The sequence below is a fragment of the Arachis hypogaea genome, chromosome 18 (genome assembly GCF_003086295.3).
Source record: "Arachis hypogaea cultivar Tifrunner chromosome 18, arahy.Tifrunner.gnm2.J5K5, whole genome shotgun sequence".
In the NCBI taxonomy this organism is placed as follows: Eukaryota; Viridiplantae; Streptophyta; class Magnoliopsida; order Fabales; family Fabaceae; genus Arachis; species Arachis hypogaea.
Genome location: NC_092053.1, coordinates 63,072,222 through 63,089,150, shown reverse-complemented (window position 1 = coordinate 63,089,150; position 16,929 = coordinate 63,072,222). Strand labels below are relative to the sequence as shown.

At 30.2% G+C, this 16,929-nt stretch overlaps 1 long non-coding RNA gene and 1 pseudogene across 1 annotated transcript; both read right to left on the bottom strand.

Annotated features, from left to right (window-relative positions):
• Positions 1-946: 946 nt before the first annotated feature.
• LOC112770054 (maturase K-like) lies at positions 947-13,450 on the bottom strand (annotated as a pseudogene).
• A 396-nt stretch (positions 13,451-13,846) lies between these two features.
• On the bottom strand, positions 13,847-14,259 carry LOC112773097 (uncharacterized). The gene is made up of 3 exons (XR_003187782.2): positions 14,163-14,259; positions 14,024-14,084; positions 13,847-13,936 (listed from the first exon to the last, which is right to left on the bottom strand). It is a non-coding gene; the product is annotated as an uncharacterized lncRNA (long non-coding RNA).
• Between the last annotated feature and the right edge of the window lie 2,670 nt (positions 14,260-16,929).

Below are 16,929 nucleotides of genomic sequence, written 5' to 3'. Positions count from 1 at the left end.
TTGATGAATCTCAAATCCCCCTCTTACTACATTACATAAACATTTCAGAATCCTATAGAGAATACTATTCGAACTAAAAAAGAAATGTATTTTTTATCCAAATTTTAGGTAAGGATGATTTTGATTTATCAATTTACATTGATTGGATCATTACTGAAAAGAATATCCAAATACCAAATCTGACTTCTATATAACCTCCGCAAAGTAGATGAAGATCTTGGAAAGATCAAAGAAAGAATCTCTTCTTCCTTTGTAAAGAATTCTTTTAATAATTCTTCTGAATCTAATCTTTTCAAAAAAGCGCGTAAAGTCCTCTTGTGTTTACGAGCCAAAGTTTTAATACAAGAAAGCTGAATTATATATTTTATTTGATACAAACTTTTTTTTAAGGATCCATTATAATAATGAGAAAGATTTCTGTATATCCGCAAATAACGGTCAATTATATCAAAATCAAATGAATCGGTCCATACGTACTTACTAATGGGATGTCCTAATATATTACAAAATTTTGCTTTAGCTAAAAATCTAATTAAAGGAATAATTGGGACTACTGTATCAAGTTTTTTCATAACAATTTCTATCAGAAATGAATTTTCTAGCATTTGGCTCCGTACCACTGAAAAGTTTAGCCATACATTTGAAAGATAGCCCTCCCAAAAAAAATAAAATGAATTCTCAAAAAATTCGTTTATATGGATCATTCGGGATTGAGACCAAATATCAAAATAATATTGCAAAAAATAAATGAGATAGTATCTCCATTTATTCATCAAAAGAGGTGCATTCTTTGAAGCCAGAATAGATTTTACTTGATATCTAACATAATGAATGAAAGGATCCTTGAAGAATGATAAGGTAGACAAAAAATTATTCGAAAAGACTTCTACAAGATGCTCTATTTTTGTATAGAAATAGATTCGCTCAAAAAGAACGCTAAAAGAGTTTAATCGTAAAAAAGAGGATTTTTTACGTAAAAAAGGAAGATGGATTCGTGTTTACATACATAAAAATTATATAGAAACAAGAAAAATTTTGGATTACTTTTTGAAAAAGTCAAAATAATTTTTTTTTTGTAATAAGACTATTCCAATTACAATACTCATAAAGAAACAATCTTAATAAATAAAAAATGGGTGGATCTTTTATCCAATATCGAAGAGTTTGAACTAAGATTTCCAGATGGATAGGATAGGGTATTCGTACATCGGAAAAAGATTTTAAATATGTAAATTTATCCTCGAAAAAGAAAAAAATGGAATGAATTGATTGCAAATTATTAAAAGACTTTATGATTTCCGCCTCCTCTAAAGAATAACTTAACTGTCAGGAAAATGAAATTTCCATGACAATGGCAAAACCCTCTGATATTATTTGAGAATACAAATTCTTGTTAGACCCCCAAAATTGATTTTTACTTGAATCGTTATCAAAAAGAATCAAATGATTCTGTTGATATATTCGAGTAATTAACCGTTTTACAATTAGTAAGCTAGATTTCTTATCATAATCCACATTTTCCGACAAAATATATCGATTTCTATTAAAATCATGACCAGAGGTGGGTCCATAAATATACTCCCGAAAAATAAGTGAGTATAGGAAGTTCTGTTGACGAGATCTATCTAGTTCTAAATATCTTTGATATTCTTTTATTTTTTAAATTCAATTTTGTTAAAGGGATCAAAGATTTATTGGATTGGAAATCCAATACATAGTGCGATACAGTCAAAATGGGGCATTTCTAGATATTCGAATTAAAACGAATTATGAATAGATACCAAAAAATGATCAACGGATTCTCTCCATTTGCTTTTTCCACCTAATTGTTCTAGGATAACAAGCTAGTTAGAAATCCTTTATTTTATCAGCCTAATCGCTCTTTTGATTTTGGAAAAAGAGTATCTTTATCAATATTACTCTTTCTTCTACACATTGATCGCCACTCCGTAATGGAGAATAGCTAATAATTAGGACTTATAACAAAAATAAGTAATCTATTCATGGAAAAAGCTTTTCCCGCATCAAGCACTAATATATTTTTAATGTCCAATTAGATGGGGTAATCATTCGATTAAAAAGAATGAAAGCTCGTAGCTTTTTGTTTCTCTATAATTGGAGTTGCCAAGTTCTATCCCTTTATTACTTAAACTCAACTGATTTTGTTCACGAATTCAAACAAAAAAAATGGTCCGATCCAATAAGAATGAGATTCTTTTAGAATTCGCTATTGATACAACATGCGGCTATATATATATATATCATTCTTTTTATCAAATGTATTATGATTTTTTAATAGGGCGATTTTTAAATTATTAATTCAAACTTTGTATTATCATTTTATATTTTGTTATTATAAAAGTATGAATGTTAATTTTTTTTATAGAAATGTTATTTATAACATATTTTTTTTAATAATTTATTTTACTTTTACTGAATAAAATTTGATCTGTTAGATTTTTGGTTATTTATTGTATATAAATAAATATCCAAATTGATCTTTAAAAAATCTTAGAGTGGATACTTTAGTCATTGAAAAAATTGTATTTTTTAAAAGTCCTTGTTTATTACTCCCATCATATATATTGGTTTTTTTGTCGTTTATTTTAAAAGAATTTAATTTGTCTTAGAGTGTATTTTTGGGAACTTAACTATTTTCTAATAAAATTTATTAAATATTTATTCGTTCAATAAACATATTGAAAATTTAATTGAAAACCACAAAAGGATCAATTTATCATTTAAATCTTTTGGAATCTTATTTATTATTTATATCTTTTAAGATTAAATTTGTTGGGTAACCTAAACTTTAGGATTCTATTTTATAATTTATTCTAAAATATAAATTGGATAAATGAGATATTTAAAGAAATTGTGACATTTATTACTAAAATATAATTATGTGCAATTTTTAAAGGAAGTTTATAGAAATAAAAAGAAGTCTGGCTTGCGTGTTGTATTTAATTTTTGTAAGAAAAATGTTGTTAATGTTGTTTTAATTATTGTTATACTATTATTACAATAATTATAATTAATGAAAATGATAACTATAAATTAAAAATATTTATTGTTATTTTTAAATACCTAAATAATATCTTTTGTTTTTATAAAAAAAAAGTTTATAAATGGACCAATCAACTTTTTCTTTTTTTAGAAAAATAAATCACAACTTTTAAAAAAGAATGAATAATCAATGAGCTTTTTCTTAATAAATTTCCTAAAGCTTGTTGAGAAAGAGATTAGTCACACTAGCTATCACAGTCTCAGCTCATCCAATACAGCAACACAGGCTAGCTATCCTGACAAAAAAGAAAGAAGACAAGCTATAGATCGGATAATATTGTAATTTTATCTCTCTCTTAGTGGGTAAAAGGAAGGACAAATCTCTTTTTCATTATACTCATTAATCAAACAATTTCACCTATAAAATTCTCACTCAATCTCATCTTTTGATTTATTTTATTATAAATTTCAATGATTAAAAAGAATAGAACATCATGTACTGCTAAACTACAACGGTATATGTGAACTGCTTTCTATAGTTTAACAATGCATAAGTATTTTCCAACACAGCAACATAGTATAATATTCTAAGTGCAAATGTGAGAATTGCGAATCAAACGGTCGATGGGTACCAAATGTAATCCCAAAATCAGATCGCAAAATTCTTGTATATATCCCTGAGGCAAAACGAAAAACCATTCTTGTAATCAGCAGAAGGCTGGAATGGAAAAGAGTGGGAAAACGCAGCTTCAGGGCTCAGATTGAGATTGCAGTTCTAGTATATCCAAATTTGGTTAATTTCACATTTGAATAAATTTTAAATTCTTGTGCATAATATTTTTCAATTTTCATCTGCTTGATTTTAAAGACACCAGCTATTTTGAATGTAAAGAAGTATTTAATTCACAATAATTTTTCTCAGCAAAGGTAGGCTTCCTTGATGAAAAAACCAACCAAGGCAATGCCAATTGTCAAGTTGTCAGTAAGTGAAATCCAATAAATATTTGTTCAGAGCTTGTTCCACAATCAGAGGTAGGATCAAAATGAATAAATCTAATCTTGTAAAATGTAACTGGAATTCAAAAGGTTCATTCTGACAAGCAACTTGATTTATCTGGGACGCGGATCCCTTGGTTCAAGCCCGACTGGACTTGTGCGAGTTGAAACCCATTTTGGCCCCTGAAATTTTTGACCAGCTTCAATTTCGACCTCCAAATTTATAGTTACCCAATTAACACCCCCAAATATTGGATTGTACCCCACGCTTACCCCTGTAGCTATCTTCGTTAATGGAGATTTGATGTGGCACGTTAAGTTGACAGAGTGTGTATCCACGTGGCACCCGGCTTGCTAGAATGGATGTGTGATGAGTGAATGACATGGCAACAGTTGAATGAACTCAATTTGCAGCCCTCTTTTCCCAATATGTTCGAGACTTTGCTGGAGAAATTGAGTTCATTCAACTTTTGCCACGTCATTCACTCATCACATCCATTCTAACAAGTTGGGTGCCACGTTGATACACATTCTATCAACTTAACGTGCCACATCAGATCTCCGTTAATGGAGATAGCTACAGGGGCAAACGTGAGTCACAATCTAATATTTGAAGGTATTAATTGGATAACTATAAATTTAGAGGTCGAAATTGAGGCCGGTCAAAAATTTCAGGGGCCAAAATGGGTTTCAACTCGGACTTGTGCAATAAAAAGTCTCTTAACAATACTAACACCTGCATGTCTATAAACTCACTCGCTGTTTAAAACGTGAGATAATAATAATTCATTGGAAAATAACTATTTATTGTGATATTCATGGGTGAATGCTCATTTAATGAATTACAAAAAAAATTGTGATTTTTTTCACAATTCTAGGTGATTAACTTTTTTTAATATAAAAGTTAAGTTTATTAAAACAAGACCAAATTTAATTACATTTGAAAGTATAGTTTTTGTGTGCATATAAATAAAAACGTGAAATGAAACAAATAACACATAGTAATAACAATACTCTTTTATTTTTTTATACACCGATAATATTCTATTCTTTCTTTACGTTACTACATATATTAAATAAATATATGAATCATCTTTATTATATTGAGATAATTATATTGGTTAATATTAATATTATGATCTTCTATTTATATTTCTTTATTTTTTATTTATTTCTTCTTCTTTATTTATTTATTTTACAACACGTTATTAGTATGAGATTTTGATCAAAATTTAGGAAGTCTCGGGTAATAAATTTTCATTATGTCAAAGATTTCTCATCTTGAATTTAATGCTCTTGATATATCTGGAAACAACTAATTATCATGGATATTAGATGTCCAAATTCATCTTGATTCAATGAATTTTGGAGATACCATTGAGGTTGAAAATAATGCATCTCAGAAGAATAAAGCCAAAGCCATGATCTTCTTTCGTCATCATCTTGATGAAAAATTAAAAAAGGAATATCTCACACTAAAAGATTCTGCAGATCTATGGAAGAACCTTGAAGAAAGATATAATCATCAAAAGACAGTGATACTTCCTCAAGTTCGATATGAGTGGACACACTTCTGTCTATAGGATTTTAAATCCATAAATAAATATACTCAATAATGTTCCGAATTACCTCACGAATGAAATTATGTGGGGAAAAGATAATTGATAATGATATGTTAGAGAAAACTTTCTCGACCTTCCATGCCTTGAATGTGCTCCTACAGCAGCAGTATTGAGAAAAAAATTTAAAAAATATTTTGAGCTAATTTCTTGCCTTCTTGTTGCTGAACGTAACAATGAATTACTTTTAAAAAATTATGAAGCACATCCAGCTGGTGTCGCCCCATTTCCTGAAGCAAATGTGGCAAATCATAATCACAGAAGAGGTAAATGGGAAGGTATTGATAACAAGAAAAATTATGGAAGAAAAAAAATTATGTTCACACGAAAGGATTTCACCAGAAGTTGGATAAAGAAAGAAATAATGGACAAAATAAATCAACAGAGGATAAATGTTTCCGTTGTGGTAGAAAGGGTCATTGGTCACATACCTATTGTACCCCGAGGCACCTAGTTGATCTTTATCAAACATCATTGAAAAAGGATGACAAAGGAAAGGAGACGAATTTTGTTTCAAAGGATGTTATTAAAAATTATACCACTCATTATGAAGTATCTGATTTCTTTGAGAACTCTGAAGGGAATATTGATCATTTGATTAATAATGGAAAAGTTTATTATGTTGATTTGTTAAAGCACTCATGTAAATAAATAATGTAAAAAACTTCTTGTTAAGTTTTATTCCCTATGTATTTGAATTTCAAATATGATGTATATAAATAAAGTTTAACAAAATATTTATGTTTATGGATTTCAAAATTAATAAATGAGTCAAGTTCTAAAATAATAATAATAATAAAATTTGTAGTATATGATATTATGTACAGTATTTTTTAGAAAAATAATTCCAATTAGAAATACAATTTTACTGTGCATCTGTACTGCTACTCATATTATTATTATTATTATTATTATTATTATTATTATTATTATTATTATTATTATTATTATTATTATTATTATTATTATTATTATTATTATTATTATTTATGTTTGAAGAAAATGGCAAGAATATATAATTAAGCTGTTTGCTTTGCGGATAGTGCAAGTTCGCATACCATTCTAAAAAATAATATATATTTTACTCATTTTGTATATAAAAAAAGAATATGTTAATATTATTATTGGCTCAGGCAATGTGATAGAAGGCTCCGGAAGAGCTATAATTTTATTTTTCAGAGGAACAAAATTCATAATAAATAATGCACTATTGTCTACCAAGTTTCTAAGGAACTTATTTAGTTTTAAGGATATTCGCCGAAATGGATATTATATTGAAATAATAAATAAGAGAAATCATGAGTACTTATGTAACACAACTCATGATTCAAATAAAAATGTTATATTAGAAAAGTTGTCTTTACTTTTTTTTAGGTTATATTATACTAAAATAAGTGGAATTGAATCACATGCCATTGTAAACCAGAAGTTTGCTCACCCAAATGAATTTATAATTTAGCATGATTGATTGGGTCATCCTGGAACAACAATGATGCAAAAAATTTTTGAAAATTTTCATAGACATTCACTAAAGAACCAGAAGATTTTTAAATCTAGTGAATTTTGTTGTGCTGCATGTTCTCAAGAAAAGTTAATTTTAAGGCCATCACCAGTAAAGATTGAATTAGAGTCTCCTAAATTCCTAGAAAGGATTCAAGGCAATATATGTGGACCTATTCATCCACCATGTGGAATTTTTTAGATATTTTATGGTCATAATAGACGTATCTTCGAGATAGTCACATGTATGCTTATTGTCTTCTTGCTACCTTGCGTTTGCGAGATTACTTGCTCAAATTATTCGATTAAAAGCACAGCTTTCTGGAAATCCAATCAAAGTAATTCGTCTTTGATAATGCTGGTGAATTCACTTCCCAAGCCTTTGATGTTTATTTTATGGCTAACAGAATAATTATTGAACATCCAGTAGCTCATGTTCACACACAAAATGGGTTAGCAGAATTACTTATTAAACGTCTCCAATTAATTGCTAGGCCCTTACTTATGAGAACAAATCTCCCGATCTCTCTTTGGGAGCATGATCATTTTACATGCTGCAGCACTTATTCATTTGAGGCTAACAAATTACTATCAATTCTCTCCTCTGCAATTAACTTTTGACCAGCAACCAAATGTTTCCCATTTGAACATATTTAGGTGTGTAATATATGTTCCAATTGCCCCACCTTCTCGCACTAAAATGGTATCCCAAAGAAAATTAGAAATTTATGTAGGATATGATTCTCCCTTTATAGTGAGGAATCTTGAGATACAAATAGGAGATGTGTTTAAAGCTCGATTTGCAGATTGTCATTTTGATGAATCAAAATTTCTAACATTAGGGGAAGAGAATAAGCTTTTTGAAAATGAACTTAATTAGAATGCATCATCCGATGATGCATTTAGATCCTCGATCAGGACAATGTGAACTAAAAGTTCAAAAGATTATACATTTGTAAAGAATAGCAAATGAATTGCCTGATGCATTTTCTGATACAAAAAAGATTACTAAATCCTATATATCAACTGAAAATGCTCCAATTTGAATTGATGTCCCAGTCGGACAAATGGCTATTGAAACAAATTCAGATCAAAAGTGTGGTAGGCCTGTCAGTTCTAAAAACAAAAATTCTCAAAAAAGAAAAGAGGTAAATACTATTCGTGTTGAAAAGGATAAAGACATAGTAAAGACACCTGCAGTTGTCCAAAATTCTGATATAAGCATGGGTGGATGCCCATTTAATGAATTGTGACTTCCTTCACAATTCTGGGAAGCTAAATTTTTTAATATAGAAGTTAAGTTTATCAAAACAAGACCAAATTTAATTACATTTGAAAGTATAATTTTTGTGTGCATATAAATAAAAGCATAATATGAAGCAAATGACACACGACAAGAATAACAATTTTTTCTTTATTTATACAATGTTAATATTCCTTTTTCTCTCTTTACGTTACTACATATATTAAATAAATATATGAATAATCTCCATTATACTAAGATAATTAAATATATGGATGAATATTAATATTAGAATTTTTTATTTATATTTTTTTATTTTATATTATTTTATTTATTTATTTATTTATTTTACAACACTATTCACTATTATAAGTGGAAGAGTTTTAGAATGATAGTAAAATTATCACCTAAGTTGTATAAATATTCTATTAAATATAGATATTTTTTAATTTTAATTCACTTAAAATATATTTTTGAAAATACTATCTTTTATCTTCACTCAAAGATTTCGAACGATTTTGTCTCATTAAAAAACGTCAAAATCCTCAAAAAAAAATCATATCTAAATCCAAATTATATTAGTTTCAGGTACTTTTTAGAACCAATACTAATCAGTTTCTTTGAATATTATAAAAAGAAAGACACCATATTCTATAAAACACACGATATAAATATGCAATAGAATATAATATAAAATTAACAGATGATGGTAATGTTTAGACGTTAGAAAATTACGACAAAAATCACAACTAGAAAATTGATTAATACAGACAGAGTTACAGACAGATTTAGTCTTTATTACAGACAGATTTTTGGTTACCGACGAATTTTGTCCCTTTGTAAAAGCCCCGTCGGAAATTATTTACCGACGGATTTTTTTCCGTCGAAAAATTACCGACGGATTTTTACCAGTTACCGACGGATTTTTCGTCTGTAATTACAGACAGATTTTCTGACAGATTTTTCGTCTGTAGTTACAGACAGATTTTCTGACAGATTTTTTGTCTGTATTTACAAAACGGATTTTCTGACGGATTTTCTGTCTGTAATTACAAACGAATTTTCCGACGAATTTTCCGTCTGTAATTACAGACGGATTTTTTGACGGATTTTTTGTTTGTAATTACAGACGAATTTTTTGACAGATTTTCCGTCAGTAATTTGAACTTTGGAAAATCATCTCACACTCTAATTACAGACAGAAAATCTGTCTGTAAATCTGTCAGTAAGGTAAAATAGAATTTTTTTTTTAATTTTTCCATTGCAAAATGAATAGGTTTGTTTTCTAAATTTACTCCATCAAACACTGTAAATTGAAAAAAGAAAGCCAAAAATCGCATAAATAAACATAATATTCATTATATGATACCTATAAAATTGGATGTTATTTTTCAACATCATTGGCCAATATTTCACTGTCTTAATAAAAAGATACCCCAAAAAAATAAGATGACCATCCTAATGTTACATGAATGTCACAAATTACACTTAGCACTTAAAGATAGAATAATCTAAAATATTAATAGATAACTAAATTGCATCGGCAGCATCAAGCTTCACATTGAAAGTTAATCTTGACATCTCCTGACTGAAATAGAATCAAAACCCGAATTGGAATTGGAGCGAATTGGAATGCTTGAATAAAAATAAAGCATATTATTTAAAGCATTTTGCACTCCAGAAGTAGTCTCTTTTTGCCTAAACAATTTTCTATAAAAGAATCAGTAAATAGGGAATCACATCTCTTCTTAGAAAGCAAGAACCATGAGCTTCTTAAAGGGGGTAAAGGAGGAATTGTAGTAAAATTTGAAGACATAATACCTCCACATAGTAGCTGAATGCAAGCTTGCTAAGTAGTAGCATTATCCAAAATAAAGTATACCTGCCATAACAAAGTACAATCATATACTTTAATACCAAAATATACGAAGATCTAAACGAAAACTCTCAACTGAACCATTATCAAATAGTGGTTGTATACTTTAATGCCCCATTATCATTGCCAACTTCACTTCTCTATATTAAATGTACACATGACAAATTTTGCTTCACTCATAAAGGTACCTCTAGACCAATTTATGCCAAAGAATCAAAACAGAGAAAAACAGAGATTAGAACAAAAATAAAATAATTAAAAAGTAAAAAAAAATTGCAAAAAGTTTGAGAAGAATATAATAATTACTAGTAACCAACACTTTGTATTTCTTATTAATAATATAATAATTATTATAAAGAGTGGATGAGTTTGATAATTTTGACCCAAAAAAAGTGGTTCATGTTTACCTTCTCTGTCGATAAGACTAGCAAATTTTAAGGCAAACCCTCTACTAGAATAAGCAAAAATGTGGATAAGACTAGCACATAGAGAACTTAATGACAACGAAGACTTCTTAATTCAACTTAAGCTTCACTAATTGTTAAATTGAAGCATAACATATTTTAACTTTTAAATATATATAAAAAATATATACATCCTATATAAGCTACTTCAGTTATAGGCAAAAGCAGATAATACCTGTCTGAAAATAAGGGATCGAGATCTCTTTCTTCTATGACTTCCTCAACTGCATTGAGGGTGGCTCTTACCTACATGAAAGATGAAATTGAATGACAGAATAACTAGCAAATGAAAGAATTGGCATTTGGATATCTTGACAGAATGGAGAAGCGAAGCTGTCGGGAGTACCACCTAGACAGTTTCCGACCTTCCCGACGTCGCAAAGCGGTGGGTTATGGCAGTGGTGTCACAGGTCTTGAAAAATATGAAAAAGCAAATGTTGTCTATAAAAGAATTTCCATGGGGAATGTTACCATTAACTGCAAAGAGAGACATAGAGATCCCTCAGGTCTCTTTGCACTCAAATAAGATCTGAGAACAACCCTATTTTAAAAGAAATATCCAAACTCTATGACACTAAGCAAATATTAAAAAACTGAAAATTGACTTAAACTCTTCCTGAAATCATAAAATAAAACAAATACTGATCTTATTTGATGAAGTGTGTGCTGCTGCTAACCACCCTCATTACACATGAAATGGTGTAAAATCAGAATCAACAGTAACATTAATCATCCACTGCAATAAACTATACAAATACTGTAAGCAAGAAAGGATCTATCATGAAAAAGTTTAGTTTTTTGTTCTCTTTTCTAAGCATCTAGTTTATTATCCTTAAAAAAGTGAAAAAAATTGGCACTAATAAGAACTTTTCATTTTAAAAGTAAAACTTGTGTGTGAAAAGGGTAGCCATAGTACAGAAAAATGGCTAAGAATAGAAAGATAAACATTGTCTCGGTTTATTAACACAAGAGAGTTAATCTTTATAATTTTTCAATAGAGCTGCCTCAAGAAGATCAAAAAAGTATGATCTTAATTTAAACTATAATTTAAAAGGTTGTAAATGGCATAAATAATAAAAATATAAAGTTCATAAGAAAAAAAGTTATGAATTAAGCCCTTGCTCTAATTTGTTAATCATTTCTTAAATGAATAAAAATATAAATAGATGAACAACCTGCTTAGTGTTTGCTCTAAAGAATCTGTTCTTTTCCCCCAATCTTCAGAACATTTCTTTGGAGTTTAAAAAAAGTGGCTTTATATTATAATATTAACTATTAGTGAAAGATCTAACTAATCAAATTCACTCTTCACATTCATACATACAGAATCAATGCCCTCAATTAACATGTATTTTCCATATATAAAAGGATGTATCTAGTCAGAAGAGTAGTTTTATTTTTATGCAAGAGCAAGAGCAAATGGTGGTTGTGTAACCATGTATGGTTGTTAAAAAGGCTACATAATCAATTAAGAAAAAGTCACATGACCTTTTTATTTTGGTCATTCATGTATAAATTGGATAATACACTAGGAATATAAGGTTACATAATACCATATATTGATAAAACTTGTCACTTGTCCTACTTTCATCAATTAAGAAATAGGAATAACTAGAAATGGATACAAAAGGGATCATATGGAATCATTTACCAGTTCTCTCATTAAGTTGTCTTGCATCTGAGATCACCTAAAAAAAAGGTAAATTGTAAGCTTTTAATCCACACGCATCAAAACCTATAATAAATTCATAAACAGTACAAAAATAGTACAGCAACAAGAATTAAAAACATTTGAACATTAAAAAAATTGTTGATTTATTTTGTTATTTAAAATGAGAAGCACACCCATACCCTCAAGCAGTTGTTTATTTAATACATCAACAATGTCATGCTGAAAAATTTTTGAATGCCCTTTCCTCACCTGCAGCCAATAATAGAAGCTTTAATTTTGCATCTTATCTTTGCTTACTAATACAGTAACAGAGGGAAGAGCAGCAAGGGGAATTTACCATGTAAACTGAATACAAGATGACCAGAAGCTATGCAAGGATTTGATTATGGCTACTCATGGGCCTGGGCTTTCATAACTACTACTAGCACTCAAAAACACTAGGTTAAGGCTTTGTTTCTCTATAACAGTTTCCTATTATAAATGAAAAATACATGATTGTCAATTCTCATAAACTGAATGAGAAGATTGGACTATGCTCCAACTCACTTCGAGCCTTCTCAGATTATAAAACAAATAGATGCTGCAGCCTTTAAATGTTTTGTAATGCATCAACTCTATCATTTGTACATTAACTCCCCTTACCAAAAACCTATAGTTCTTAACCGTGATTAATCACATTCCCTTCAACTACAGACATATTAAAGTCACACTGAAGACACCACCATGATGTTGCATACAACAAGTCTAAATCTGGAAGTTAGTAGCACAACAAAGAATAAAATCAAATACAGCAGAAACCCACCATCATTATTGCTGCTTCATTGACAAGGTTTCTTATATCTGCTCCTGAGAATCCAACAATTTGGAAGACAAGCTGTTGATGTAAGAAATCAATGTATAAGTTCAATGGAAAAGAGATAAGTGAATTTGAATAGATAAGCAATATACTTTTTCAAAATCAACATCCTTTGCAAGTTGCTTTCCAGAAGTATGCACACCAAAAATTTGGATTCTTTGCTTCGCATCAGGCAAACCAATGTACAATCTTTGATCAATTAAACAATCAAGAACTGTCATTGAGTTGAGGAAGAGAAGAGGATTCAATTCACAACAATTATATGAACATGAAAATGCAGTGTCTGAAGAGAAAATAACATAAATGAATCAATTAAATAAATAAAAAAGAAAACAGTAAGAATTGAAGTAGAAGATGATGATGGAGAAAGAAGAATACCTCTTCCTTATGTGTTGCTCTCTCAACAGCATCAAGGTTCCTTCTTGAAGAAGCATTCTTCCTTGCCACCACACAATCCACAGAAGTAGAAGCATGATCTGATGCGAGTCCAATTCCAGGGCCACACCATACATCCTGAAAAGAAGAAGATTTTCCGTTTAATTTAAGTGACGCAGATGTGACAACCAAGTACCTAACGCTGTGGTCATTCACATATCTGTGGAGTCATAAGAAAATTATTGTGATTAAATAAGTGAAAAGGGGATAATACCAACCAATGATCAGCAATACCAGGAAAGGCAGAAGCAAGATAGATAAGAATTGCGTGACTGCCAAGAAGAAAAGAACACGTCTAATTGAAGTTCAAATTCATAGAAATGATTGATCAAAATGAAATTGAAATAAGAAGGAAGTACCTCTCGAATAGCTTGAACCTTTCATCAACAATAGCAGGGAGTTTCTTGAAAGGGTTGATAGCTGATAGAGACGGATTATGGAGGTTTAATTAAAGAGGTAGATAAGTGTCTTCGGAAGCATAGTAATTGTAACGATTACCTGCAAATTCGGGAGATAACTGCTGTCTTTTAGAGATTTCAACTTTAATCTTGTCGAATTCTATTCCATTAACTTTATTGAGAAATTAAGCATTAGCAATAGTAGTAGCAGAATTCAAATTCCAGCAAAGAAATACAACGTTGAATTGAATTACTTGCAGAAGATAAGAGCGGCACGAGATGGTTGGGACATGCGGTCCGCATACACCTTCACCTTCAACATCTTTTCCTTTTTGCTTTCTTTCTATCTATGCCACAACACCAAAAATTGAAAAACCATGAGGAAAAAAGTTTCAACAACAAATTTTAAATCAAACTAATTACTAAAATTAGAAAGAAAAAAATCTAACTAAACCTAATCTAATCAAAACCTAAAAATCCACTAATCAGAAAACAAATCTAACTAAACTAATTACTAAAATCAAATTAACTAAAAAAAATTAATTGAACTTAATAGAAATTAAAAGAATTTTGAAACCAAAACCTGGAAGCATTGACTGGAGGAGATGATGGCCGCGGCGCTAAAAAGATATTCGAGCCAGAACTGAGTGGGAATAAAAGGAGAGAGAGGCGCGACGGTGGTGGGGACAAACACTGCTACAGGTGGCGCCGGCGTGCTGGAGCTCACCTGATACGAAGAGAACAGGAGCTTGAGCTTGATTTGTTCTACGAACGAGAAAGAACGAGAGAGACAGGGGCTGTGTTCTACTGGTTCAGTATTTAAAAGAGAGTAGAAGAAGGAGAAGGTAGCTGCAGTGGTTAGGGTGGCGGCGGTGGCGCTGTGAGTGAGGAAAGGAGAAGAAGAAGCTCGTGCGACGGAGAAGCTCGTTGAATGAGAGATGAACAACTCGTTTGATTGTGTTTTTGTGTATGTGAAAGGACGTCGATAGGGTAGGGATAAAGTTAGGTCTAAATTAAAATTTTTCGACGGAAAATTTTAAATTACAGACGGATTTTCCATCTGTAATAAGTTAATAAAATGTAGCATTTTGTCTATTTAATTACAGACGGAAAATCCGTCTGTAACCATTTTCCATGAAAAAAAATTAATTTTACCGACATAATTATTGACGGATTCTATTTTCCATCTGTAATTTATGCTAATTCATTTTTTTTGTTTTCCGACAAAAAAATCCCTCTAAAATTCCGTCTGTATTTCCGTGGGATAAAATCCGTCGAAAATATCCGTCTGTAATAACTAGTTTTCTAGTAGTGAATTAATGTTAGGAAGTTAATTCTTTTTAGTCAATACTAACTTTTTTTTAAATTAAAAAAACTTAATTAATATTAACTAATTGAAAAATTATTTTCTATACTTACGCAATTACAGAATAAGTTATAATTTTAGATAATAATTGAAATTTGATAGAATTATTAACATACAAAAAGATCTTTAAAGAGAGGTGTTACTTACCGACGGTTTCTTTCATGATTAGCGGTGGTTTTAAACCGCCGCAAAATCAAAAGCCGGCGGCTCACCAAACCGCCATGGTTATGGGCGCGGGGATTAGGTTTGGCAGCGGTTTCCAGCAACCGCTAGTATAACCGCCGCTAAATTAGTATTTTGTGGCACCCAGTTAAAAAACCGCCGTTAAATACGAGCGACACGATTTCGCACATGTTTACCGGCGATCACGAACCGCCACTATTTAACATGGTTGCCATTAAGTTTGCGACTGTTTTGCGGCAATTTAAAACCGCCGCTAATCTTAAAATAGTTTTAAAAAAAATATTTCGTTTTTCTATAAAAATCGCAGTTTTTTTTAAATATTATACATATATTTTTTTGTGCTTTTAAGGTTTTTTAATATTTTAAGTCTTAATATTTTCAGGCCTAGAATCTAAACCTGTGGCAAAAATAAAAAAAATATTATATGCAAGACAAAATAATATATTTATAAAGATATCAATAAAACAAGTCTCTTGCAAAGAGTTGCATAGTCAAATTCAACTAAATGTTGACTTCAAACTAAAACAATTCCTATCCTAATATACTATTTGTCACTCTATTATTCCACGGAACTCATCCCTGCAGCAATGTCTGGTGGTAGCTCCTCACCCTGCTGCTGAAATAGATATCTCAGACCACTCTCCATCGTCTGCCTCTTTCTCTTCTCTGCTACTGCTTCAACCTCGATCACCTTTCTTTTCAATTTCTCGGCTTCCAACTCTACCTGCAGTTCAAGCAACTTCCTCTGGGTCTCCTCTAATAACATTCAACCACTACAAGTCTATAAGTAAATTAATTTTCGACATTTGAAACTGATTTAATGAAACTCAATGCAAGATAAATAGTATTATTGCGTTACAAATGATATACTAGGTTACTGTGACATTTTTTAAAAGCAAAATAGCATACATTTTTTGCATTTTTTCACTTTACATTTTACCTTGATAGAGACATAAGCAACTTTTTTTAGTCTTGAATTGAATAACATCAAGGCACAACAAATTGTATGCTCCAATGTCCCTCGATGTCAATTTTGTAGTGTGATCCTATCATAATATGTTAATATATCTATTTTTTTATCTCAAAAAATAATTTATGTCTAAAACTAGCATGAAGAATTCCTAAAGTTATAGATTTCATATCAGATAAGCACATACTCTAACAAAGGTGTTGCTAACTAAATTAAGCATCTACAGAGTTAGATAACTAAGCAACAAAAGTATATGGTCAAATTACAGGTTACAGGTTGATAGTCTAATGCTACGGTATCATAGAGAGTTTGCCTAATACAACTTGAAATTTGAACCCCTACAAACAA